General features: G+C 55.1%; 1 protein-coding gene across 5 annotated transcripts in view; it reads left to right on the forward strand.

Moving 5' to 3' along the window:
- The window catches only part of CNIH3 (cornichon family AMPA receptor auxiliary protein 3), a 199001-nt gene that overhangs the window by 48895 nt on the left and 125849 nt on the right, over positions 1–24257 (forward strand). For 4 of the 5 annotated variants that reach the window (XM_078441030.2, XM_078441031.2, XM_078441028.2 and 1 more), the window contains one exon: positions 18113–18235. The gene's annotated coding sequence lies outside the window, so the exon portion shown is untranslated. Of the gene's footprint in view, positions 1–14816; positions 16200–18112; positions 18236–24257 lie in introns of all 5 variants that reach the window. The other variant, XM_078441029.2, reaches the window with a different exon arrangement.

Consider the following 24257-nt stretch of genomic DNA (forward strand, 5'->3'; position numbering starts at 1 on the left):
CACGGGCCCAGCAGGGACACACACACGGCCCCAGCGGGGACACACACACGGCCCCAGCGGGGACACACACACGGGCCCAGCGGGGACACACACATCCCCAGCGGGGACACACACACATCCCCAGCGGGGACACACACACGGCCCCAGCGGGGACACACACGGGCCCAGCGGGGACACACACACGGCCCCAGCGGGGACACACACACGGCCCCAGCGGGGACACACACACGGGCCCAGCGGGGACACACACATCCCCAGCGGGGACACACACACGGCCCCAGCGGGGACACACACGGGCCCAGCGGGGACACACACACATCCCCAGCGGGGACACACACACGGGCCCAGCGGGGACACACACAGGCCCAGCGGGGACACACACGGGCCCAGCAGGGACACACACACGGCCCCAGCGGGGACACACAGACGGCCCCAGCGGGGACACACACACGGGCCCAGCGGGGACACACACATCCCCAGCGGGGACACACACACGGCCCCAGCGGGGACACACACGGGCCCAGCGGGGACACACACACGGGCTCAGTGGGGACACACACACAGCCCCAGCGGGGACACATATAGGCCCAGCGGGGACACACACGGGCCCAGTGGGGACACACACACGGGCTCAGCGGGGACACACACACGGCCCCAGTGGGGACACACACACAGTGGCCCTCGCTGGGGGCGGGTGGGCATGAGGAGTGGGTGTCACAAAGCCCAGCTGGTTGTGAGTGGACCAAACTTACACTCAAATTACTTGCTGTCCCTCGGACTCTGTCTTCATCTCAAGAATGCAAATAATACTGGTCCTGCTGAATAAATAGGTAGTTTTGAGGACCGTGCAGTTGAGCGGTGCCCTCCACACTTAGGTCTGGGGTCCAAGCCCTCCATGGCCGCAGGTCAGCCAACCCTGGCACCTGCCGGTCCAGGTCGCGTTTCTCCTTTGGGGCTCGGCTCCCCCGAGAAGGCTGGGCCACGGCCCCGGCTAGCCCTCAGTCTCTGCCCGACTTCCCGAGACATGACCGTCACCGGCCGGCACACGCCCGTGTTCACAGATCCGGATCGTGGGAGTCCAAACCCAAGCCTGGAAGCAGGTGCTTCAGCGGGTCGCTGAGGGCATCGAGCGAGACCCACCCCCGAAGCAGTCAGCGTACTTGGCTCGCCGTCCGAGCTCGGTCGAGGTTTGGGAAGACTTCTGTGCTGCTCAGCGTCTAACAGGATCGTTTGCTCCCGTCTTGGGCGTGAGCTCTTTAAAAGCCAGCCGTGTCTTCTGTTCTCTCGCTAGATCACCAGTTGTGGCTTTCATGTGTGGGGTGATCCATAAACACCTTGACGCCCCCCCCACCCCCATTTTGGCTAACTTGTGTCTCACAGCTGCAAGAACATCAGATTCCCGCAGCAGGTGTAAGTATCCCTGTTTCACCGACAAGAAAACGAGGGCCCGGAGGGACTTTGTGGCGGGACCGAGGTTTCGCGGCTGCCAGACTGACGCTATGGCCTTGTTTGTGCCGTGCGGCACAGTCTTGGTAGAACAGATTCTAAGCCTTAATCATATTTCCTGGTTATATCGATACCGTACAGACTCTCGGTGTTCAACAAAACAGCAAACTCTTGATTGATTATAAAAAGTCTGGAGGTGCAGGGGTGCCTGGGGGGCTCAGTCGGTTGGATGTCCGACTTTGGCCCAGATCACGATCTCACGGTCCGTGAGTTCGAGCCCCGCGTCGGGCTCTGGGCTGGCAGCTCGGAGCCTGGAGCCCGCTTCAGGTTCTGTGTCTCCCTCTCTCTCTGCCCCTCCCCTGCTCTCTCTCTCTCTCAAAAATGAATAAAAGATTCATCAGCAACCCGGAGGTACAGGGTGTGTGAATGGTGCCAGAGCTTTAACTGAAAGCAGTAATGTGCTCCCTGTTGTGCTACAGGTTTGGTTTTCTCCCGAATCGATGGGCTGGCAGGCTTAGTCGCGTTTGCCACTTTGAAAGCACGTGCTTTCTCCTGTGTGCCCCAGCCACCCCGAGTCACAAAGATTTTGGTGCCCAAGGTCCTCGGGCAGTTTTCTGACTTTCAGGAATGTTGGATCATGGAATTGTGACCACTGGCGATCTTTTGGGAACGAATCTTTGGGGACTAGCGCATGTCTTGGGAACGAAATTCCTTCGTGACGGGGGGGCGTCACACAAAACCCAGCAGGGCAGTGGCACTGTGGTGACTCAGCAGGACGCGGCGTCTGCCCCTCGTCCGAGAATGGTGGCGCGTGCGGCCCTATGGGCAGAGCTCCGGCGCTGGCACGTCCCATCTTCACCGTCTCTGCTCCTTCCCCTTCGGGCTCGGCTCTCCCTGCGACACTCCCCTCCCGGCCCCCACAGCAAAGGTCCTGTGGCAGCCAGGACTGTGCTGTTTGCTCATGGGCCCAGCCGTGGGGGAGCTAGTGGGCTCGGGCTGTGGGGGCGGGTCCGTGACGACAGCCCGCCTCACCCCTACTTCCAAGGCCTTCCCTGTTCAGGGAAGCGGGGGAGCCCCAGGGCAACCCACAAGCCCCCAGGTCTCTAGCAGCCGCCTGTGGGACGAGGAAATGGTCGTTTTTACATTAGACCCTTTCTCTGCTGGAATGTTACGCGCGTTCGGCAATCGGGCCGTGGCGGTGCGGGACTCTCAGCACCTGCGTGAGAAGTCCTCGTGTTCGCAAAACAGTGAATGCGCCGGTTCTCAAAACATGAGAGGCTAAATCAGGAGAATCGTAGCCACCCAGAAAAGAGGCCAGGCATTAGCGTCGTCACAGGAGGGGGTCCAGACAGGTTGGGTTCAAGTATGGACTCTGTCACTTAATAGCACTGTGACTCTGGCCAGATTAATTACCCTTTCTGTGCCTCCGTTTTCTCGTCTCTCAATGAGGAGAACAAGAGTAACTGCCTTCTGGGTTTATAAGAGCATTAAATTAAATGAATATCGTTATCTTATTTTATTTTTTTAAATGTTTTATTTATTTTTGAGAGAGAGAGGCAGAGTATGAGCGGGGGAGGGGCAGAGAGAGAGAGGGAGACACAGAATCTGAAGCAGGCTCCAGGCTCTGAGCTGTCAGCCCAGAGCCCGACATGGGACTCAAACCTGTGAACCACAAGATCATGACCTGAGCTGCAGTCGGATGCCTAACCAACTGGGCCACCCAGGCGCCCCAAACTAAATGAGTGTCTTAAAAGTGATTAAAATAGTGCCTAACGTGTAATAAATTCTGTACCAGGGTTTGCTGAATATGCATGCGTATTTAGAAGCTTTCTCCGATGTGTACATCCCCATGATGTTGGATACAACAGCCAGATTTGTCAACTAGGGCCCATCATTAAGGCAAAAGGCTTTGAGTATACCACAGCATACTGCAGTATGGAAAGCTCACCTCCACCCCTGCTCTTTCCTCGAGGTTGTCTGCAAGAAATGGGTGCCTGGCATCGCGTCTCCCCGTTGGATTCTTGCCGAGGTGCAGACGCCCCCAGGCTTCCCAGACTGAGGGGAGCCATTGGTGTTTCCACCTTGAACTGAGGCAGGTCTTTAAACGGGCTGTGTGCGCTCGTCTTTGGAGAATGCTTGCCCTGTGCGGGCCCTGTGATGAGAGGAAGAAGGCCCACACCCGGCCCCTGCTGGGAGCACTCTCTCTGGGCCACACACACGTTGGATGCCCGTGGGCCTGGGGTCAGGCATTTCTGGACAACCGGCATCGAGTCCTAGGCTTTTCTCTCTGGAAGGAAAGTCCGTCTCCCTGCGTGCGAGGAGGGCCGTCTGCCCCCCAGAGCGGCGGATGAGAGGCATTTCCATCGTCGGTCCTCACGTCCTGTCACGCGTGAGCACTGTGAGAGCCCGGCCTGACACGCGTCGGCAGTGGCGGGTTTTACAAAACGGAAGCTAGACGGTTTGAGACAAAGCACACCGTCCTCCCTTTGCCCGAAACACACGCTTCTCCTTCCTTCCCGGGTCTCCAGATACGTTTCTTCTAGACGGTGGTCATTAAAGCCAGACGCGGGCCTCTGCAGACTCGTGGGAGGGCGCAGCTCGGACGTGGGGGTGCGGATGCTTCGGGCCCTGGAAGGAGCGGGCTTTCCCGGCAGAGACGGAGGTGCTCGCACAGGTGGATCTCGTGCTGTGTGTGTCTGTCCTGATTTGCGAGATGTGAGCTTCGGTGTCAGGGTCAGGAGGTGGCCGGCGCTCTGTGGTGCACCCCTCGGGCCCCTCGGGATGCTCCGTGCAGAGACTGTGCGGGAGGGAGGGACTGAGAGCTCCGAGCGCCCTCACTTCGGGGGACACAGGGGACCAGGTTTCTTTCCTGAGCACAGCTGGGATCAGATCTCCTTGCGAGCCGTCCGCCAGTCCGCATCGCTAATGGTACGAAATATGCCAACGTCCCCTTACTTCGGCATCCCTCAAAGCGTGGCTCAGTCCAGCCTCCGTTTCTCCTGCGGAGGCAGGCTTCCCTCGCTGTCCGAAGGCAGAGCGTTCTTCCGGAAACTTCCGTAAGCTGAAGTGGCGTAAATGGAAGAAGCAGGTACCTCTCATTTATATGGAAGGCATCGGAGCATTCCCACCCCCAAGAAATAGCACGCCAGGCTTTTCTGGTACCGTCGGGCACATCTGGCCGACGGCTGCACAAAACTGATGCTCAGAGACGCCCGCCGTGGGGAGGCCTCCTGGGGATGTCGCGTGGGGCCCGGGGAAGGAGCTGGGCGGGCGCCGTCGCTGCCCCCTAACGGCCGCTGTTTCACTTTCTCTCATAAAAGTGAAAATCTGCTTCGGGTTTCTCCTGCTTAGCGAGACCGGGTGCTAAGGAAGGTCTTTCGAAGAGGCAGAGCGCACCACACAGACTTCTGGGAAGCAGGGTATGCGCCCCTGGCATATTCTGTCTCCCGTAGAGTCAGTGGCGGTGGAGCCGCAGAACGGGCGGCACAGGGTCAGACACCGGAGCTGGAGGCCCGGGGCACCCGCGTGCGTGGGGAGCCAGTCTCTGCTGGTCCCTGCTGGCCACTGGGGGTCCCTGCCGGTGTCGGCTGTGACGCCGTGACCCTGTCCCGGACAGCGGCCAGAGCAGCAGTCACGCCACCGCCCACGGAGGTCCTTCACGGCTCCCCCTCGGCTGCGGGACAACCCGGAAGCCCTGGGCTCTGGGGGGAGGAGGCTCTGGGCCCCGCAGTCTCGACGCCGGGGTCACCGTGGTGCTTTTGCGCGGCACCCGAGAGCGGCGCCCCCAGGGCTTCGATGCACCGTGCAGGTGTCTCCCACATCCTCCCCGGGGAAGGGGCCCCGGAGAAGGGGCGGCCGTCCAGAAGGCTCTCTGCCTCGGTGGGCCTGTGGGAGACGTGGAGGGGCTTGCGGCCTCGTGGCTCCAGTCCTGTTCCCGCGGCCCCCGCAGCTTGGAGCCCCCGCTCTGCTACCCGTGCCTCTCCCCCCCGGCCTGTCCCAGCTTCATGGGATTCCCTCTCCGGACTGGCCTGGGGGGGGTGGTCTGCGGTGCTCCCCGAGGACCCGCCCCAGGGGCTGCCCTACTTCTGGGAAAGGGGGACAGGCTGCCGCCTGCAGGGGTGTAGACCCGCCTCCGGCAGGTAGGGGGACCTAGGGTTTTCCCCGGGGTCAGATCAGGGCTCTAGGATTGTTGCAGGTGGCCGTCTGGAGCCCTGGAGGCCCGTCAGGGGGCCAGGACTTGAGGCGAGGAGCCAGGGGGAGCAGACACCCCGCTAGTGTCTCGGGGACCGCCAGCCCTCGTGCCTCGGAGTCGAGTGGGCAGGTTAGTGTTGCCGCGAAGAGGTGGGTTTGCTGCGGCTCTGAAGGGGCTTCTGGAGCGGCTGTTCACCCCTGTCCCTGCTCCTCCCGGGCCCTGTCTGCCGAGAGGGGACAGAGGACGGATGACCAGTGCTTGAAAAAGCCTGGCTGAACATGTAAAATAAAAGGCAGAGAGGATGTGGTTTGGGTTGTCCCCGAAAAAGGTCTCTATTTATATGTGGAAGGATATTTTCAGATGGGGCTTCTTGTGGAGGCGGTGGCTGTCCTCTGCCCGAGCTGCCCCCACAGGGCCCGTGGTGGATGCGTCACCCCTGCGGTAGGGTGGGCCGTTTGTCGGGTTTCTAGACCCGCGGCCCCCCCTCCCCCCCCGCTGCCCCCACCACGGCTGCAGGGTTAGACCAGATGCTTCACCTTGCCCAGGACCCTATTTAATGAGTGCCTCTCCGCCTTTTAGGAGGTGACAGGAGGTGCCATTAACTCCTGTCTGTGACATGCTCAGAGGTCCCCAGATGAAAGTGCTGTATTTTCTCCATGAGGAGAAACCTGTTTTCACAGCCACCTGTGATCATCGAGCCGGTAGACCAGCCTTCAGGACTTCGTGTTCAGATCCTCGGAGGATGCTTTCTTCCTTCAGCGTCTTTTCCTTCTTCAAAAATACTGTTTAGCAGGGGCGCCTGGGGACCTCAGTCATTGGTTAAGCGTCCAACTTTGGCTCAGGTCATGATCTCACGGCTCCCAAGTTCGGGCCCCACATCGGGCTCTGTGCTGACAGCTCGGAGCCTGGAGCCCGCAGCCCGCTTCGGATTCTGTGTCTCCCTCTCTCTCTACCCCCCCACCTTGCTCACGCTGTCTCTCTTTCTCTCTCTCAAAAATAAATAAACATTTAAAAATAATAAAATAAAAATACTTAGGAAATTTTTTTTTAAGTTTTTAAAAAATTTTAAGTGTTTATTCATTTTTGAGAGAGAGAGAGAGAGACAGAACCTGAAGCAGGCTCCAGGCTCTGAGCTGTCAGCACAGAGTCTCACACAGGGCTTGAACCCACGAGCCGTGAGATCATAACCTGAGCTGAAGTCAGATGTTTAACTGACTGAGACCCCCAGGCACCCCAAAACTTTGTTTTCAAAATACAGGAAGTTGGGGCGCCTGGGTGGCTCAGTCAGTTGAGCGTCCGACTTCGGCTCAGGTCACGATCTCACAGTTCGTGAGTTCAAGCCCCGCGTCAGGCTCTGTGCCGACAGCTCGGAGCCTGGAGCCTGCTTCCGATTCTGTGTCTCCCTCTCTCCCTGCCCCTCCCCTGCTCATGCTCTCTCCCTGTCTCAAAAATAAATAAAACATTAAAAAAAAATTAAAAAAAAAATACAGGAAGTAAAACATTTGTGCGCCCCCATCGCAGCCCTTCCCTTCTCTAGCCCCCGAGGTGACACCGTCATGGCTGTGTGCTCCGTGCCGTCGCGTCCCCCCTGCGCACAACAGAACCAAGCCCCGGAAGGATGTGGGCACGTGAAGCATGGAATTTGGGGTCCTCCGGACCAGGGCTCGAGACCTGCCTCTGCCACCTGTGGCCTGTGTCCTTTGGCCTCTGAGACTCACACAGGGACACAGGGGCTGGGACAGGGAACGTGGGTCATAGTGGGCACAGGGGACACAGGACACGGGTCAGGGGGAGCGTAGGACACAGGGAGCGTAGGACACAGGACACGGCACGGGCGGGAAGGGACAGCAGGGGGCAGCAAACCCGCACGTTCTGGCCGGGAGATGGCACCTGGCTGAGTGCCGGTTTTCTCAGCCTGCTCTTCAGGAGATTTGGTCATTTCTCTTGGTCACAGTTAGACTCCCAGCTTTGTCACACAAACCACCCCCCTTTCTGGAGGACGGAACAGAAAGCGGCCCGAGGTTGTAAGGATCCACAGGAGGCTGGCGGTCCGCGCCCTGCTTCTAGGCGGTGGCACCCTGGCGGCAAAGAGCCCCTCGTTCGTCATCCTTTTTTTTTTTTATCATCAATATCAGATTATTTATTTATTTATTTATTTATTTATTTATTGTTTCAAATTTTTATTTAAATTTTAGTTAGTTCCCATACGGCGCAGTCTTGACTTTAGGAGTGGAACCCAGTGATTTTCATCTCTTACCTGCAACCCCCAGTGCTCGTCCCAACAAGCGCCCTCCTCAGTGCCCATCCCCCATCCAGCCCCCCCCCCCCCCAACCTTCCTCCACTTACCGCCTTCCTCTCCAACATTTGCACACAAATCTGCACTCTAGCTACATTATTTGCTCGGTATTTTAACCGCCACTCATATGAAACGGACACAGACAGATTTGAAAAGAAACCCACTATCATCTATGGGAATTACTATACTTCCAGTACATACTGGGCGCTGTCGCTCAGAGCGGTGGCTTCCAGAACCTTCTGATGGCCCGCTCTTGTGTGAGTGGGCGCCCAGCAGGTGTACACCCATTTATTTGTAATTTTATACATGCATTACGGTACCAATGTATTATGCTCCTTATAAATATGCATAAAAATCCAGAAAAGACAGGTGAAGACAATGTAAACAGTATTCTTAAATGTCTTGTCAAATGCAATGTTTCGGTTACTGCCGTCAGCTAATATCTGAGGCACCGTTTATGCCTGGGATTAGGTTTCTCGTTATCAACACCGAATGTAAAGGTATCTTGCCGATGGTCTTGATAATTTGGGAAACGTTTTGGCTGCCTCATTTCCCCCGTGATGTGGCTGACCGAGCACAGGCTTTTACTTGTTCACTCTGTGTTGCGTTGTTATTTAACCCACGTTTCCTTCTTAGAAAAAAATGGAGGCCTCTTGCCCATTTTTCAGATGATTAATTTAGTTAAAAACTAGGTCGGCTCTGTATATCCACTTCCCTAGGCCGTCGTAGGTCACGTTGTGAGATGGCCCCGGGATGGAGTCCCCACTGTCACCCGGTGTCCCGTCCCTGGAGAGCTCGATGACGGATCGCTGATGAGTGAACCAGGTGAAGGTGTGAAAGCCATTGCTTATATGAATATTAAAAGAGCCTAATTTATTTTGTATTTAATTATATAAAAATAGCTGCCGGTTCCCCGCAGCATCTGAAAGTATCTGAAAGCGTGAAACCTTCCGTAAACCGAAGTGGCAGAGAGGAGAAACAGTTGCCATTGGTTTTTATGGGAAATATTTTTAGCGTTTCCAGACCAAAAAAAAATAACCTGTCTTGGGCTTTTCTGACACCGTAGGGCACATCTTACTGACGGATGCACAAAACTGATGCTTAGAGGCACCTGCTGTGGGAATGCTGCGTGGGGGTCCGCGTGGTGGGGGGAGGGAGCTGGGCGGGGGCCCGGGTGCTGTCCCTGTAATAGCCACTGAAGGCTATTTTCTCTTTTCACTTTCTCTCGTAAAAGTGAAAGTCCGCTTTGGATGCCTTTCAGTTAGCAAGAACAGGTGCTAATGTGGGTCTTTGATAAAGGCAAAGCGGTTTGAACTGAACTTTCAAAAACCGGGGGGCACCTGCTCTTCTTCAACTACAAACACACTACCGTTTGGCCGCATCCGTGATTTTTTTCCACGAGAATGTGAACTTTAAAAAAAAATTTATTTCGAGAGAGAGAGACAGAGAGAGAGCATGAGCAGGGGGGAGGGGCAGAGAAAGAGGGAGAGAGAGAATCCCAAGGGGCCTCTGAGCTGTCAGCGTAGAGCCCGATGTGGGGCTCGAACCCACGAACTGCGAGATAGTGACCTGAGCCAAGATCAAGAGTCTGATGCTTGACGGGCTGAGCCCCCCAGCACCCCGAGGCCATGACCTTTGAGCGCAGCCGTGGCACCCTATTCATCGCTGCATTTTCAGAGCCCCGCTCAGAGCTACAAGTGGCAAATTCTTGCATCTCAAAGCAAAAGTGCTTCCGTAAAGCGTCCTGGGTCTTCCGCTGTTGGGGTCGGGTCGGGGCGCACCCTCTCCCCAGCCCCGACAGTGGGGCCTGGCACACCCTGTCTCTACAGCCGTCTCGGGGCACGTGGTCAGTGGCGTGGTCCTGCACAAAGGAGGCTGATGGGACGTGCCCGTGAGCGAGAGCACCGGCCTCTGTCACGACGCCGTAGAAAAGGCCACGTCTGCGCGAGACTTTGGAGGCTCGGGCGGAGGCGCCGTGTGTGGTGACGACGTGCGATCGTGGAGGCCGTAAGGGACCCCGTTGCAGTAGAAGACGTGGGCACGGTCACGCTGGTCTGACCGCTGGCTTTTTCCAGGTTTGCTTTTTCGGAGTCAGTTACGGCTCCTCTTGAAGACTTCAACGCAGAAGGAACCTCTGTTCTGAGCCTGCCCGGACTTGCTGCTCGGGTGTTCCAACGGTGGTATTTTTAACGATGGTTCGTTTGTAGAATCAAGGTGACATCTCTAGACAGACCGAAGATCTAAAATTCTTAAATCCCGGGCGCCTGTGGGGGCTCAGTTGGTGAAGCATCCGACTCTTGGTTTCAGCTCAGGTCACGGTTTGTGGGTTCGAGCCCCACATCGGGCTCTGCGCTGACAGTAAGGAGCCTGCGGGGGTTCTCTCTCCCTCTCTCTCTACCCCTCCCCTGCTTGCACTGTCTGTCTCTCTCTCAAAATAAAAAAGATAAACTAAAAAAAAAAAAAAAGTTAATTCAAAAGTAAAATTCGTAAATCTCAAACTATAAACCATTCCTCTCTGCCACCTGACCCCGCAAAATCAACTCAGCGTTTCCATTAATGGGCTTTACCACCGTAGGCAAAGCACAGTCCGAACTCCACGCAGCACTGAGGGTCCTGTCGCCTCGCTTAACCACGCACACCCCTTACATCCCATCACACGTCACGCATTTCGTTTATTCACTCCACAAGTAGTAATTAACCACCTACTTCTTGCTTAGCAGGCGTCAACAGGGTGAACTGTGTCCCCAGCCGTACAAGTACCTGTAAGAAACCGTACTCAAGTACCCGTGAATGTGCCCTTGTTAGGAAATGGGATCTCCTCAGGTGTAATAAAGTTGAGGTCGTACTGAATTAAGGGTGGCCCATCAGCCCAGTACCTAGTGCTCGGTCAGCCCAGGACCTGGCGCTCCGTCGGTCCATTTGCATTTAGTCATTTCACGGGATGTTAACCAAAGCAAGAGAAGTCATCCTTACTGCGGGCTGTGGCCTGGGAGTTCCGTCTCTTAGCAACCGCCCGAGGGCTCTACCCTCCCCCTCAGCTTGGCGGCCTCCACCCCATCCCTCCCCCCACAGCAGTGAAATTCAAGCCAGCGGCGGGGATGGGACATTGTTGGCTCCTTCCCGTGTAACACCCCACTGCCCTGTCCTGATTCCAGGCAGGAAGCTTTCACAACGTAAACTAGCTTGCGTGTAAGAGATCCGATCAGAGCAGGGAGCACAGGTTTACCGGGTCGTGAAACCGAATAGTCAGGCAGAAACCTGTCACGGCTGCACATGGGGGCTCAGGCAGTTTCATTCGGACCACATTTGTCCCCACCTTCAATCCTCCTTTCCTCTGGGTTAGCTTTGCTCATTCGTGCAGGCAGCCACCCCGGGCTGGCATGCTCCCCGCACACCCCGGGTGAGGCAAACACATCTCCTCCCAACATTCAGACAAGTCCTGAAACCGAGCCCCTCCCCCCAGCCTGGCTCAGATCACGTTCCCACCCTGGGGACGGTGGAGACAGAGTCCTCCCCCAGCACCCTCCACACCCAAAGGAAAACCGGGGAGCGTCACTAGAGGGGGCACGGCGGTGGAAGGACGGGTGAGAACAAAAGTCATCTCCTAACTCCAAGGGTGTCGGTCACTCGGGGCAAACAGTACGAGTCACCCACCCCGTGTCCATTCCCAGTGCTTCCTGTTCCCGGCTGATGGAATCTCAGTTTTGCTTGCTTGGCAATATGTTCGCTTTAGGGCATGAATCAAACCAAGTCAAAATTAGTAAACACGTTTCCTGTTTCCAGATTATTTAATGGATGGATTCAAAACAAGCTCTGGTCAATGAGTTAGAGGGGAAATCTGGGAAATCTGCTGTGGACGTATGGCTCGGGGAAAAATCCTCTTCCCTGAAAGGAAAGGAGGTTCATGAAGACAGTCCACACACGTGCTGTCCTGGGCTTACCTCTGGGCCAAGTATACGGGGATATGATGGGGATGTGATGGCTGGAGCTGCTGCAGCCACCTTGCGACTGTGAGGGGAGGGCCAAGAGAATAGCATAAATGCCAGCCCACTGCCCTAATGTCCTGGAGCTCCCGACCCAGCTCCAGGCCTGCCATCTCCAGGCTGCTTATCGGGAAAACCACATGCACGAAGCCAGGCTGCCTGTTTCTCACAGCTGCACACGTCCAAACTATTCCACTACAATCCACGGACACGCGGGGCCTCTCCTCACACAGCCGTGGCAAACAAGGAACCAGCAGGCCTTCAGTCAACCACGCTTTGCTGAGTTAAAACTATCCGGATGATCACCATCCGGTAGCGTGCCAACACAGGACTAAATGAGGAACATAAGCCACAGATGCTCCTTCTGCCCCAGAGTGTCACTCTTTTCCCTCAGTTTCCTGGGGGTAAAATGAGGCTAGTTCTCCCGCCCGGCCTGGGTCACGGAGTGATCACAGCAACTGCATGAAAGAGACGGGCTCCGGGGGCAGACACCAGGTCTATCTTGCATACCCGGTGCCCTGCCCTCGATAAATGTTTATTGCGGTAATGATGCATCCAGAGCGCTGAGCAAGCTGCTGCATCGCACACACAGAGAGGTGTGGAGGCTGCAGTCAGTGGCCACCCCTGGGAGGGCCCGCTCTGCTGCTGCGGCCTCCCCGGCGGCCGTGCGTGCGGCATTTCTCCTCGGCCAGCGTTCGCTCCAGAACGGAAAGCCAAGAACGCATCTCCCATCACGCAGCAATGCCCTGGCAGCGAGGCACCAGGGCCAATCCAGGGCGATGAGCAAACCCCGGCAGGGCTGAGACCAGCCCCGCCCCAGCCTAGCGCAAGCTTGGCGTGGGGTCCAAGCTCCTGCATCCGGGTTTTTGGGCCAGCTCGGCCACCTAAGCTCCCCCCACTGCCGCCCCTGCACACCCCACGGGCTAAGGCCCTGAGGGCCAGGCATCCCTCCAAGATCTGCTCAGCTCGGCCCCTTCCCTCCTCAGCGACCCGGGTCCGTGGGGTTCATGGGGACCACTCTCCCCCCACCTCCATCAGCTCAGGTGAGCTGAGAGGGGGGAGGGAAACAGCTGAGACACACACACACACACACATACATGTATGTCCCACATCTGCCAATGAATATGCAGGTGCCACATCTCCAGGCCCCGCGAACCCTGCCCCTGAAACGAGCCAGCCCTGAGGAGTGGATCGAGCCATCAGGTGCACACCCAGGCCTCCTGAAAAACCCGGAGGGGGCCCAGGAAGGCCCCGCGGGGAGAACCATGTCACTGTAGCGATGTGTAGGGACAGAGGGTAGGGAAGCGCCTGCCCCGTCCGTTCGGCCGTGTCCTACCCGTGACAGGCAGGGTCACGTGACAGGCGGGGGGCACGTTTCCGATCGTCTGCTTCTTCTACCCTCGGATGCCTGTTGGCCTCTCCCGACCAGAAGCTGGAGGCCAGGGAGGCCGCGGCCGCCATCTGCGAGGCTGGCCTCCCTGGATGCAGAGTGAGGTCCCGGGACACGGGGGGTGGGCAGTGTGTGCGGCTGGGGCCTGTGCAGCGGGGGCCAGCAGTTGGCAGCCTACCCCAGCCACCTCTGGTCTGCCTGTCCCGGCTGTGCCCGGTTGGGACAGCCCCCTTTCAAGCCTGTTTGCATTTTGGTGGCACTTTTTTTTAGGTGGGAAGTGGATGTTTCTTAATGCCAAGTTGTCATGTAGGTTCTCTGATGGCTCAAGGGTGAGGGGGCAGAGACGGAGGGAGGGCCACCTAACATTAGGACAAGTCACGGGGGGAAGGGCTGCCAGCAGAGAATACCGACTCGGGTAGAGGCGAGGATCACCGGCCACATGTGAGCTGGGTGCCACGCGGCGGAGAGGGCAAGCTGCAGAAGGTTCCGGAACGATGACGCAGACTCAGCCCCGAGACAGAGGGGCCAGGGGTTTCCGCGCGTGTGAATCAGGGGGAGCAAAATAGCGTCCTCCTTGTGGGCCAGTGGGGCGGCGTAAGTGCGTCCACCCGCGGAGAAGCACTCATTGGCCAAAGCGCTGTGTCGATACGCAGCAGCTGCCGGGCCTTCAGGGAGACACCTGGCCAGCGTCAGTGGACCCAATGGGCTGTGAGCCACCGCCTGCTCATGGTCAGCGTCGCCCCAACACACGACTCCATTCCCTCCACCGGCAGCACGGGACCCGGGGCAGGAAGGGCAGATTGAAGAATAGGAATCGGACGCACCGATCGAGGGGGAAAGGGTGCAACCTGGGCTTTGCCAAACTGCCGACTTTGTTCAGTGCTGGAACTGTCCCCTGAGGGTCTCACGGACCTGGTAGTTTTCTGCCGAGAGGAGGCATGTGTCCCGAATATTCATGAGCAGGTGTGTGGGGGAGGGCCAGGGCCTTGAACCACCCCCAAGGCCAGGTCTGCTTTGATCGTTCCGCTCTGGTTTTAGCCAAGACAGGTAGCAAACTCAAAGAGCTTTGGTTTGGGGGGATTGTCTTTCCTTTTTTTTTAAATTAAAAAAAAATTTTTTTTAAGTCTCTTTATTTATTTTGAGAGACAGAGCATGCAGGAGGGACAGAGAGAGAGAGAGAATCCCAAGCAGGCTCTGCACCGTCAGCACAGAGCCCGATGCGGGGTTTGAAGTCAGGAACCGTGAGATTGTGACCTGCGCAGAAATCAAGAGGTGGATGTTCAATCGACTGAGCCCCCCAGGCGCCTCTGGTTTGGGGGTGTTTTCAAACCCCATGACCCCGTTCCCCCTCGTGAGCGCCGGGAACATTCCTCTGGCTCTCGCTGTATCTTGGGCCGTGTCTTCTCTGTGATTGTTCCTGGTCCCCTCTCTGCTTACGGCTTAACTTCACAACTTAAACGCAGCTTTCCTCCAAGTTCTATCTTCCCATCTTTTATCTTCTTTTCCAGGCTCCCTTCCCGCAGGGTCTGAGCTAGGACCACTTCTCTGACGCTCTCCTGGATGTCCTCATGCGCATCTCTCGTCAGTGACGAACACTGGCTGCACTGAAACAACACCCACTTTCCACCTCACTGCTCCGTTTGCCGTGTTCACCTACGTGGCTACTGGGGGCCCCTACCCTGGCCGGATGCCCCGCCAGCTTCCAGCCCTTGCCCTCCATTCTCTCTGGACTCCGCTGCCTCTCGACGTCCGAATGATCGATTGCCAACCCTTGTGCTTTCTTCCTGTGAACCTCCCATCCCAGGGCCGTGGCTCTGCTCTAGCTTCCACCCTGATTAACTCTACTCTGGGTATTTCAGGAGCTTCTGGGTGGGTCAGGTTTCCAGCCCATTTTCCCCGTTGTCATGCGGGTGTTCTTCTATGACACGGGTCAGATAGTGTCTGGTTCAAGCCCTGGTCGTGGCCTCAGGCCCTGGAGGATGTGGCCCCGACCTGCCTTTCCGGCCCCCTCGCCCACCGCGTCTGTCTCCTCCGGCTCCCCGCGCCGCCCCACCTGCCGTTCCTGCCTCCATGTCCTTGCTCTGCCGTCTGAGGGACCCTCCTCGCTTCCACTCAGAGCCTCCTCCCCTGGAAGCTTTCCCTCCGCCACCTGGTTGGAACGCGTCGGTCCCCGCTTTGCCCTTCCGCATGGTTTTGCTTCCTCTTCTCCTAGGGAACCTCTTTCCTGTCTGCTTTGTATTATAGCCACTCGCTTTCTCTCCAGATCGGGAGCTGCGGGAGGAGGGCCACGGAATCTTACTCACTTCTGTGGTCCCGTGGCTCCATCCACGGGACCGTGCGTGAAGCCCGGTGGGTTCCCCTCACCTGTCAGCTGGTGCACGACGACTGTTGAAGTCACACGCTGTGGGTAACCGTGGCCTTCAAGGCTGGCCTTGAAGATCGCAGCTTCAGAACCCCTGCCCTCTCGTCGCTGGGGACAGAGGCGCAGAAGAAGAAAATCCGGTTCCTGGAGGCGCAGTGCAAATGCAGCTGTGTTTCCATTCCACTTCGCTCCCGTGGTTTTTGTCTCATGGCCTCGGCTTGAAATTTCCTTTGGAAACTTGAAATGCAACCCACACCGTTCCTTCCGTGTCGCTTGGTAATACGGCTCTCTGAGCCCTTAGCTCCCTCTCAGGCATTTGCCCTGAAAAAAAGGAACAGTGCTGCCAAATGGGGCTAATTCCACTCTACCGGCCCTGCGGGTGTCTTCGTGAGGAGGGCTTTAACCGGGCCACTTGTAGACTCTCTGATATGTCTACAAGCTAAGCGTTGCGTTCATTTAAAACATGTAAATAAATGCAGCTGCATCTGGCCGTACGAACAATCAAAGGGAGACCGCGGTGCTAAACCAGGTGAGAAGAGGCTCTAAATCGAGACAGACACCCAGCTTCGAGGATAATTTAAGGAGTATTAATAAATATACGTAGAAAACTCAGGCAGCAGAATTCATACCTCCAGCTTGCCTTTTTGTTGCCCTGCGAGCCAGCAAAACTTGTAATGACAGCTTTAGAACAACAAAGAGACAACTGGCAGGTTACCAGAACCAATTAAGTGGCGAGAAAGGAAGTCACATGCGTTCGACACGCCTGTTGGAATTCTCCGCTGCTATACTTAAAATAATTATATAACTTCGTATGTCTCATTAGAATTTTTTTTTATTAAGCGTTAAGCTGTGTTCAGCTTCCAAAACCTGCATTTCCAGCAGTCACCTTGAAAGTGTTGTTTGAAGGCCTAACGCACTTTCTCCTAAAAATACATGGGGCGCCTGGTGGCTCAGTCGGTTAAGCGTCCGACTTCAGCTCAGGTCACGATCTCGCAGTCGTGAGTTTGAGCCCCGCGTCGGGCTCTGGGCTATGGCTCAGAGCCTGGAGCCTACTTGGGATTCTGTGTCTCCCTCTCTCTCTGCCCCTCCCCTGTTCATGCTCTGTCTCTCTCTGTTTCAAAAGTAAATAAACGGTAAAAATAAATAAATAAAATAAAATAAAATAAAAATACAACTGGGTGCCCAGGCTGGCCCACTAACACCATTTAAACTTATAATATTGGAGCGCCTGGGTGGCTCAGTCGGTTGAGCATCTGACTTAGGCTCAGGTCACGATCTCACAGCTTGTGAGTTCGAGCCCCGCGTCGGGCTCTGTGCTGACAGCTCGGAACCTGGAACCTGCTTCAGATTCTGTGTTTCCCTCTCTCTCTGCCCCCCCCCCCCCCACACTCTGTCTCTTTCAAAAATAAATAAACATTGAAAAATTTAAAAAAATAAATTAAAAACTGATAATATCAGTCGGTGCCAGGTTGTATGTCTGCAAGAAAAATTTGTAGCAAAATCCGTCTCCGTTGCAACATTAGCATGTAGGTAAGTGATTTAATCCGTCATCCGTGAAACTGATTATGGAAGGTTTTCATTTTTACTAAACAGTGACACCTATGGGGACATAGGGCTAGTTAAGGAAGGATGATGGTATGGATCGGCACTGGCGGTCCGCAGGGAAATGTGGGTCCTTAGACGTTCCGGGAGGTGATGGGATCTTCAGGACATGAGACCTGGCTTCCTAGTGTCAGGCCTGCCTTCCTCCTCGAGAGGGTGTGTCACTGGCACTATTGTGCACTAACCACGCTGGGCTCGCTTTTCCTTGGCTTGCACATGGAAGAAACTGGAGGACTGGGGCGCCTGGGTGGCTCAGTCGGTTAAGCAGCCGGCTTTGGCTCAGGTCATGATCTCACGGTCCGTGAGTTCGAGCCCCACATCGGGCTCTGTGCTGACAGCTCAGAGCCTGGAGCCTGTTTCAGATTCTGTGTCTCTCTCTCTCTGACTCTCCCCTGTTCATGCTCTGTCTCTCCCTGTCTCAAAAATAAGTAAATGTTAAAAAAAAAAATAAAAAAAAAAAGAAGAAACTGGAGGACAGAGGGAGTTTCCCTGAGGGAATTGAGGACAAGTTGCATGAGAGGAAAGCGGGAGATGAGGCTCTTGAATAGGGTGTGTGTGCGTACGAGAAATAAATTTGCCTGACTGGGAAAATGGGGCTGAGTCAGCAAAACCGCCCCATTTCCCCTTCAAGGAGAAGCAGCCGTTCATCAGATTTGAGCGTCTGGGCCGTTAGCAGGCGGGGCCGTGGCCTCTTGACCTCGGGAAGAAGCAGAAAGGACGTGGCGAGGAACTGACTGTTCTTTATGGGACGTTCTTCATAAATCGGTGTCTACTGTTCTCTCTCATACACAACTTTGGCTTTCATGATGATGATTTCTTTCTCTTCCATCCTCCATGCAGAGGGAACATCCGTATCCTATTTCGACACTGTTGGTCTCTCTCCGTCTCCACCACCGTCACCTCTGATCCAGCCTGGTGCCACCATGCAGACGAAACTTCCGTCACACCTGTCTCCAGCCAAAGGTTTGGCGGTTTCCCGTCTCGTTGTAAGCGGGAGCCTTGTGCCGAGCGTTCGAGGCCCCCGCCGCATTCTAGGCTCCTATTTCTAGGCCATAGGAGCCTAGAAAGATGTGCCACGCTTAGGGCTCTTGGTGGAAAAGTACAGAAACCATTCCCGGTGAACCTGGGCAGAAACACTTCGTTACGAGGGCATTTTGCAGCTCCCAGAATGACCAGGAAGGCTACGGAACCAGGCTTGGACATGGACAGGACCAAGGGCACTAGGTGTCTGCCCAGGGGCCATCTTGTTGGAACGCCACCACAGATGCCTGCTGTCCACCCCTCCACGTAGCAGCTGCGATCGATGATCTTTGTAAAACTTAACTCTGACTGTGAAACTCTCCTGCTGTTACGTCGTAAGGAATTTCTTTGGTCTCTGTCCCAGGTTCCTAGCGTGGAGCTTCTAAAACCCACCGGATTTCCCAAGGGATGGGAGTGCCACTGTTTCGTGGTGGTTCTTGATGGTTTATACTGACGAGATAGCCCACCCCAGAAACACCAAGCCTGTGGTCAGTCGGGCTGTGAGCACGTGGTGCCAGCCTGCCCTCAGGGGAGGAGAGGCTGTTGAAGGGGCAGTCCAGGGGCGCCTGGGTGGCTCAGTCCGTTGACCGTCCGACTTCGGCTCAGGTCATGATCTCGTGCTCCGTGAGTTCAAGCCCCGCGTCGGGCTCTGTGCTGACAGCTCGGAGCCTGGAGCCTGTTTCGGATTCTGTGTCTTCCTCTCTCTCTGACCCTCCCCCGTTCATGCTCTGTCTCTCTCTGTCTCAAAAATAAATAAACGTTAAAAAAATTAAAAAAAAAAAAAGGTGCAGTCCAACCACATGGCCCACGATTCAGCCCGCCAGTCTCTCCGTGGTGACCAAACCCCACAGATACTCTGGGCACTGAGGCCGGAGGGAGCTGCCCCGGTTGGTGACACATCCCGGGCCCCTGGAGGTCCCCGGGGGGAGGCTATGGAGGCTCTGCCTTTGGGCCTCCCCCAGACCTGGCTTTATGTGTCTCTCCATCTGGCCGGTCCTGATTCGAATCCAGCTCTAACCACAGGCACCGCGCTTCCCTGGGGGCTGTGAGTCACCCTAGTGAGGAGGCCATAGCAACCCCTGCATTTTTAGCCACTTGGTCAGAAGTGTGGGCGGCCTCAGGACCCTGAGCTCATAGCTGGCACTGAAGCAGTGACTGCCTTCTTGGGGGCTGTGCCCTTGAACCAGGGGGCTCTGCGCTGACTCTGGGTGGTCAGTGTCAGAACCCCAGGAAACCGCCTGCTTTTCGCCTTCAACTGGATTTTATTAAGCCAGAAGAAAATGAGTTCTCATCCTGGCTGCGCCAGACGTGACCCCGCTGTCTCTCCGGCACCATGTCCCTCTGAGCTCCTCCTCGTTTGCCGTGCTCCAGACACGCCGGCCTTTCCCCGTCCCTCACGCTCGCCATGCTGGCTCCCTTTCTGGGCCTCGCGCCTGCCGTTCCCTCTGCCTGGAATGCCTTTCCCCAGATCTGTGCCTGGACCTTCCTGGGGCTGGAAGGGCCGTTGGTCCTGTGTGCCACGTGTGTCCTGTGCACCTCCAGACCCACAACCTAGAGATGCAGCTGGGCTGCTTGCTTGGTTATAGATCACAGGACAGGACTCAAAAGAGACGTGGTGGGTCTGTTACTGATAATTCTGCAGTCTGCCCGATCAGGTGTGAGGTCTGACCTCTAGTAGGTGCCTCTGGGGCTGTGAGAGGCAAGAGGTTCTCTTTCATGGTCGTCGAAGCTTTATGGGTCTCGAGCCTTGCAGCCGCTAGCGTCCCTTCCGGTGACCCATCCAGACGCCCACGTTTGAGTCCGTTTGTGGGGCTGTGTCAGGAGCTGAGCGTTAGTGCTGTCGGGGAGCAAAAGTTCCTCTAGGGTTTTAAACAGAGGGAATTTAACGCAGGAATTTGGTAATGGAGGTCTCGCAAGAGCGGCCGAGCAGATAGGGGAAGGCGAACGACTCAAAGACCGGCTGCTTTAGGAAGCCCGGCCGCCTCCGGGGGCTGGATGCACAGAAGAGAGCGTGGTGTTGCCCTGAGCCCACGGCCGCCACAGCAGCAGCGACCGCATCTCCCTGCCTCCCAATTCCCACCTCCCCGTGCAGAACCCGTTGGCAAGGGAGTCTGGGAAACACAGTGTTCAATCTTCCAGCCCTAGGGTGGGGAGGGGGCGGAACTGTGGGCACAGACTCTGCCCTCTCCCCCCCTCCCTCCCAGGCAAGCCTTCCCTGCCCTCCCAGACCAGAGCAGATCACACTGTGCTCCCTCTTAGAGCTTTCTGGACCTAGACCCTCACAGATCTTCCCGCAGCTTGTTCCAGGGTATTACGTTTATATGCACACACAACGTGCATGTATATGTATACACTACACATGTATTTATATCAGTATCTGTTTTCCTTGCTAGAAGTTTCTAGAAGGCAGGGCCTGGGTGGGTTTTGCTGTTCGGTGTCAGCGGCACCTGCACAGAGCAGACACTCACAAATGTTTGTGGAACGAACGTGGAGCTGCGAGCATCCCCCTTACTTCACCAGGCCTCGCCTTTGGTCTGGACTCGGTTTGCCTTTCCCCCAACTCTCAGGAAACCTTAGGGTCAGCAGAAGCCTTAGCTCTGACAAATAAATGTGTTTGAGTCCGTGACACTGTCTCATTGTCTGCCGGTGATCCTCACGGGGCATCTTTCCTAAAGAGACGGTGATGGGGCACGTTTGACGCAGGGCTCTGGACAGAGACATGTTTTTTAGCAACAAAGACTGTGACAATCATAAGCCAGAACTAAGACATTCAGCCCCTTAACTGGACCGTTGAAGGATGGTCGATGACCACAGGATGGGTGAGTACCCAGGGGCTACCTGTGTTCACACTTGCAAGGTTGTCTCCATACTGGAGGCCGAATGAACAAAAGGATGTCAAAATTCAAAACAGCGATATTTCCTAACAATTGGAGATATTTCAGCTTCTCTGGCAATTCGATAAATGACCAGGGAGGAACGGAGAGGGCCCCCGACTCTGAATTGGTCTGGAAACAGTGCCAGAGTTTTCAATGTGAAGAAATTCTCTTTTTGCCCTTCTCTTTCCTGGGCTTTGCCTGGTAACTACACCATAAATATCCCAAAGGAGGCAGTGCTGAGAGTGACATAGACACCTGTCACCCACCGGGATCCAGGGCCTGGAGGGCAGAGCGTCTCGTCTCCTCTGGCCCCTCTGACTGATGTTGATTCTGACCGATGTTGATTCTGACCGAAGTGTATTAGAACTTACATTAGTGTTTCATGGTCATAATATATTTGGTTAATGATTGTTCCTTTTAGTTGCCACTTTACAGATTTATTATTGATTGCTGAGGAGTCAGAAGTCCCCAAAGAATTGCTTTTTCTTTCCCTGTTATTTGTATAGTGTTCTTATTAAAGGAAAACTTTTGGTTAGGAAATGCCAATGTTTCTCAGCTATTTCTCAGGCTAACCAGGTGGGGTTCCGGAGAACTCCTCCCTTCCCAGCAGCCGTCTACCTACGCACCGTCCATTCACCAAACCTGTATTGGACACCTGTATTGATCACCCTCCACCCAACTGGCAGCGAGATGCCCATCCCTGATGCGGGGAGCATGGGTTGCCCCTGGCGTGCTCTACTGATGCAGTCATCCCAACTTTTGCTGGGGCCAACTGGAATGCAACACCAGTGGGAATGAATGCACTGGCCACGGTGGTACGTCAGGCATTTGCCAATTAAGGAGGAAGCAGTAATTTAGAAGCTAGAACTGGAAGGTCATAGACAGGGGCAATCGGTGCATTGAAGAAAGATAGTCAAGGCTAATGGTAATCAATCACCAAATAAGGCCAAATGGGAAGGCTGTGCCAAATGGCCCAAAACAATTGGAAGAGTACAAGTGTCCCTGAGAGGGCTGAATTGTCATTCTGTCAAGCCTGCTATGCCGAGGTCATGGCCCTGAGTTGGGCAGAGTAGAATCCTGAGACCACAGTGGGGACATCTAGGTCAGTAAAATCTTGAATCTCTAGATCCCTCTGAACCTTCTGGGCCCACAGAAGTGATCTGTTCCTCACTGTTAAAGGCTAGCACTCACTCTTTCTTCAAGATGATGCCACCAGGCCAATAAGTAGGGTTGAGCCCTTCCATAGCCTGGCTGGAGAAGTGATGGGCCTGTGAAGGGAGGAAAGGGACCATAGTCTGAGGGAGATACAAGACCTCGACACCATTCTCTGGCACGAGCTGGGAGATTATATGTGGGGAAGGATTCTGAGGGTTCTAGATCAGTGCACATGGGAAAAGATTCTGAGGGTTCTAGATCAGTTCACGTGGGGGAGGATCCTGAGGGTTCTAGACCAGTGTATGTGGGGGAAGATTCTGAGAGAGGGTGTTGGACCAGTAGATCCTGAGGATCCTGAGGGTTCCAGATCAGTGTAGATCCTGAGGATCCTGAGGGTTCCAGATCAGTGTACATGGGGGGAAGATCCTGGGGGTTCTAGATCAGTGTATGTGGGGGAAGATTCTGAGGGAGGGTGCTGGGTCAGTAGATCAGTGTCCATGGTGGGGGGAGATTCTGAGAGTTCTGGGATTCTAAATCAGTGTACAGGGGGGTCCTGAGCATTCTAGATCAGTGTATATGGGGAGGGTTATAGATCCATGTATGTGGGGGGGATTCTGAGAGAGGGTTCTAGATCAGTAGATGAGTGTCCTGAGGTTTCTAGATCAGTGTACATGGGGGGAAGATCCTGAGGGTTCTAGATCAGTGTACATGGGGGAGAATTCTGAGGGTTCTGGGATTGTAGATCAGTGTATGTGGGAAAGGGTTCTGATGATTCTAGATCTGTGTATGTGGGAAAGGATTCTGAGGGTTCTAGATCAGGAGAGGACATAAAGTTGGATGATGGAAGCGTATCAATATGGGACTACGCTTTCATGATACAGGATTTAATATCCTTGTAAAGATCCTGGGAGATGGTGCCAATATACTGCAAAGATGGCTCTTAGAAGCCTGGAAAAAACAGTGGTTCATGCTAACGGAAGTAGAAATGTCAAATGCTGTGGCAGTGAAAGAAGGAATCATAAGTCTCAGAGAAGTGGGTATGCTAGAGTGGAAATCTTATCTAAAGGTTTTCTGGAAAGCTCACCGATGACTGTGTTTGGTGGGCAGGTCTGACAACACTCTGTTTTCCAAAGTAATAAGGTACATGCTGAAGAAAGGAGCCCCAGCATCCTTGGGAAGCTCAGCGGTGACTCCTCTACAGGTCAGGGCTGCTCTCGGGAGATGCTGTGACAGAACCAGGTTCTCTTACAGAGGTGGAAATTATAGATTCCCCAAAGAATTAAGGCCAGGTGGTGGCACATATGTGTCAGAAGCAAAATGGAGCATGATTATTATTATAGCGAGAGGCAAGGTCAGAGTGATAGCCATAGGACCAGACTCTTGGGGACCTATGGGGATGGTCAGAACATGGTCAGAACACGGTATCCCTAGGGGCCACGAGGGATAAGTGCCATGGGTATTGCTCAGATATGCAATCAAAACAATCAAGGATGGAGGGCCAGGAGGCTGAGGGCAACTGTCACAATTTAAAAAGTAATAATTTTTTGACTAGTGTCCAGACATGAGACAGTTTTTGGACCCAAAACCGACTACAGAAGAGGCCAAGTCTCCATGGTCTCTGCCATAGAAGGACCCCACAGCTCCACGGCAAGGGGGTATGATAACCATTCCCCCCATCCCTATTGTCATTTACTTGGGTAGCTGGGTTTACTGACCAAAAGGGAATGTTCCGACATATCAGCGAACGCTCTATATAGGGTCAGAGTTGAAATCGATTCCCAAAGTGTTATCAGGGCTTTCTGTAAGATTAGGGAGGCAAATGGAAGCCAGGTCTTGGATTTGGTATGGTTTACAGCATCTACGACGGAAATGCACCAATCAACCAATTAGGCAGAATGGCTTGACCAGTGATGTAGGCTAGCCTCTCTCACTGG

Source organism: Panthera onca, chromosome F1 (assembly GCF_046562875.1).
Source record: "Panthera onca isolate mPanOnc1 chromosome F1, mPanOnc1 haplotype 2, whole genome shotgun sequence".
Taxonomy (NCBI): domain Eukaryota; kingdom Metazoa; phylum Chordata; class Mammalia; order Carnivora; family Felidae; genus Panthera; species Panthera onca.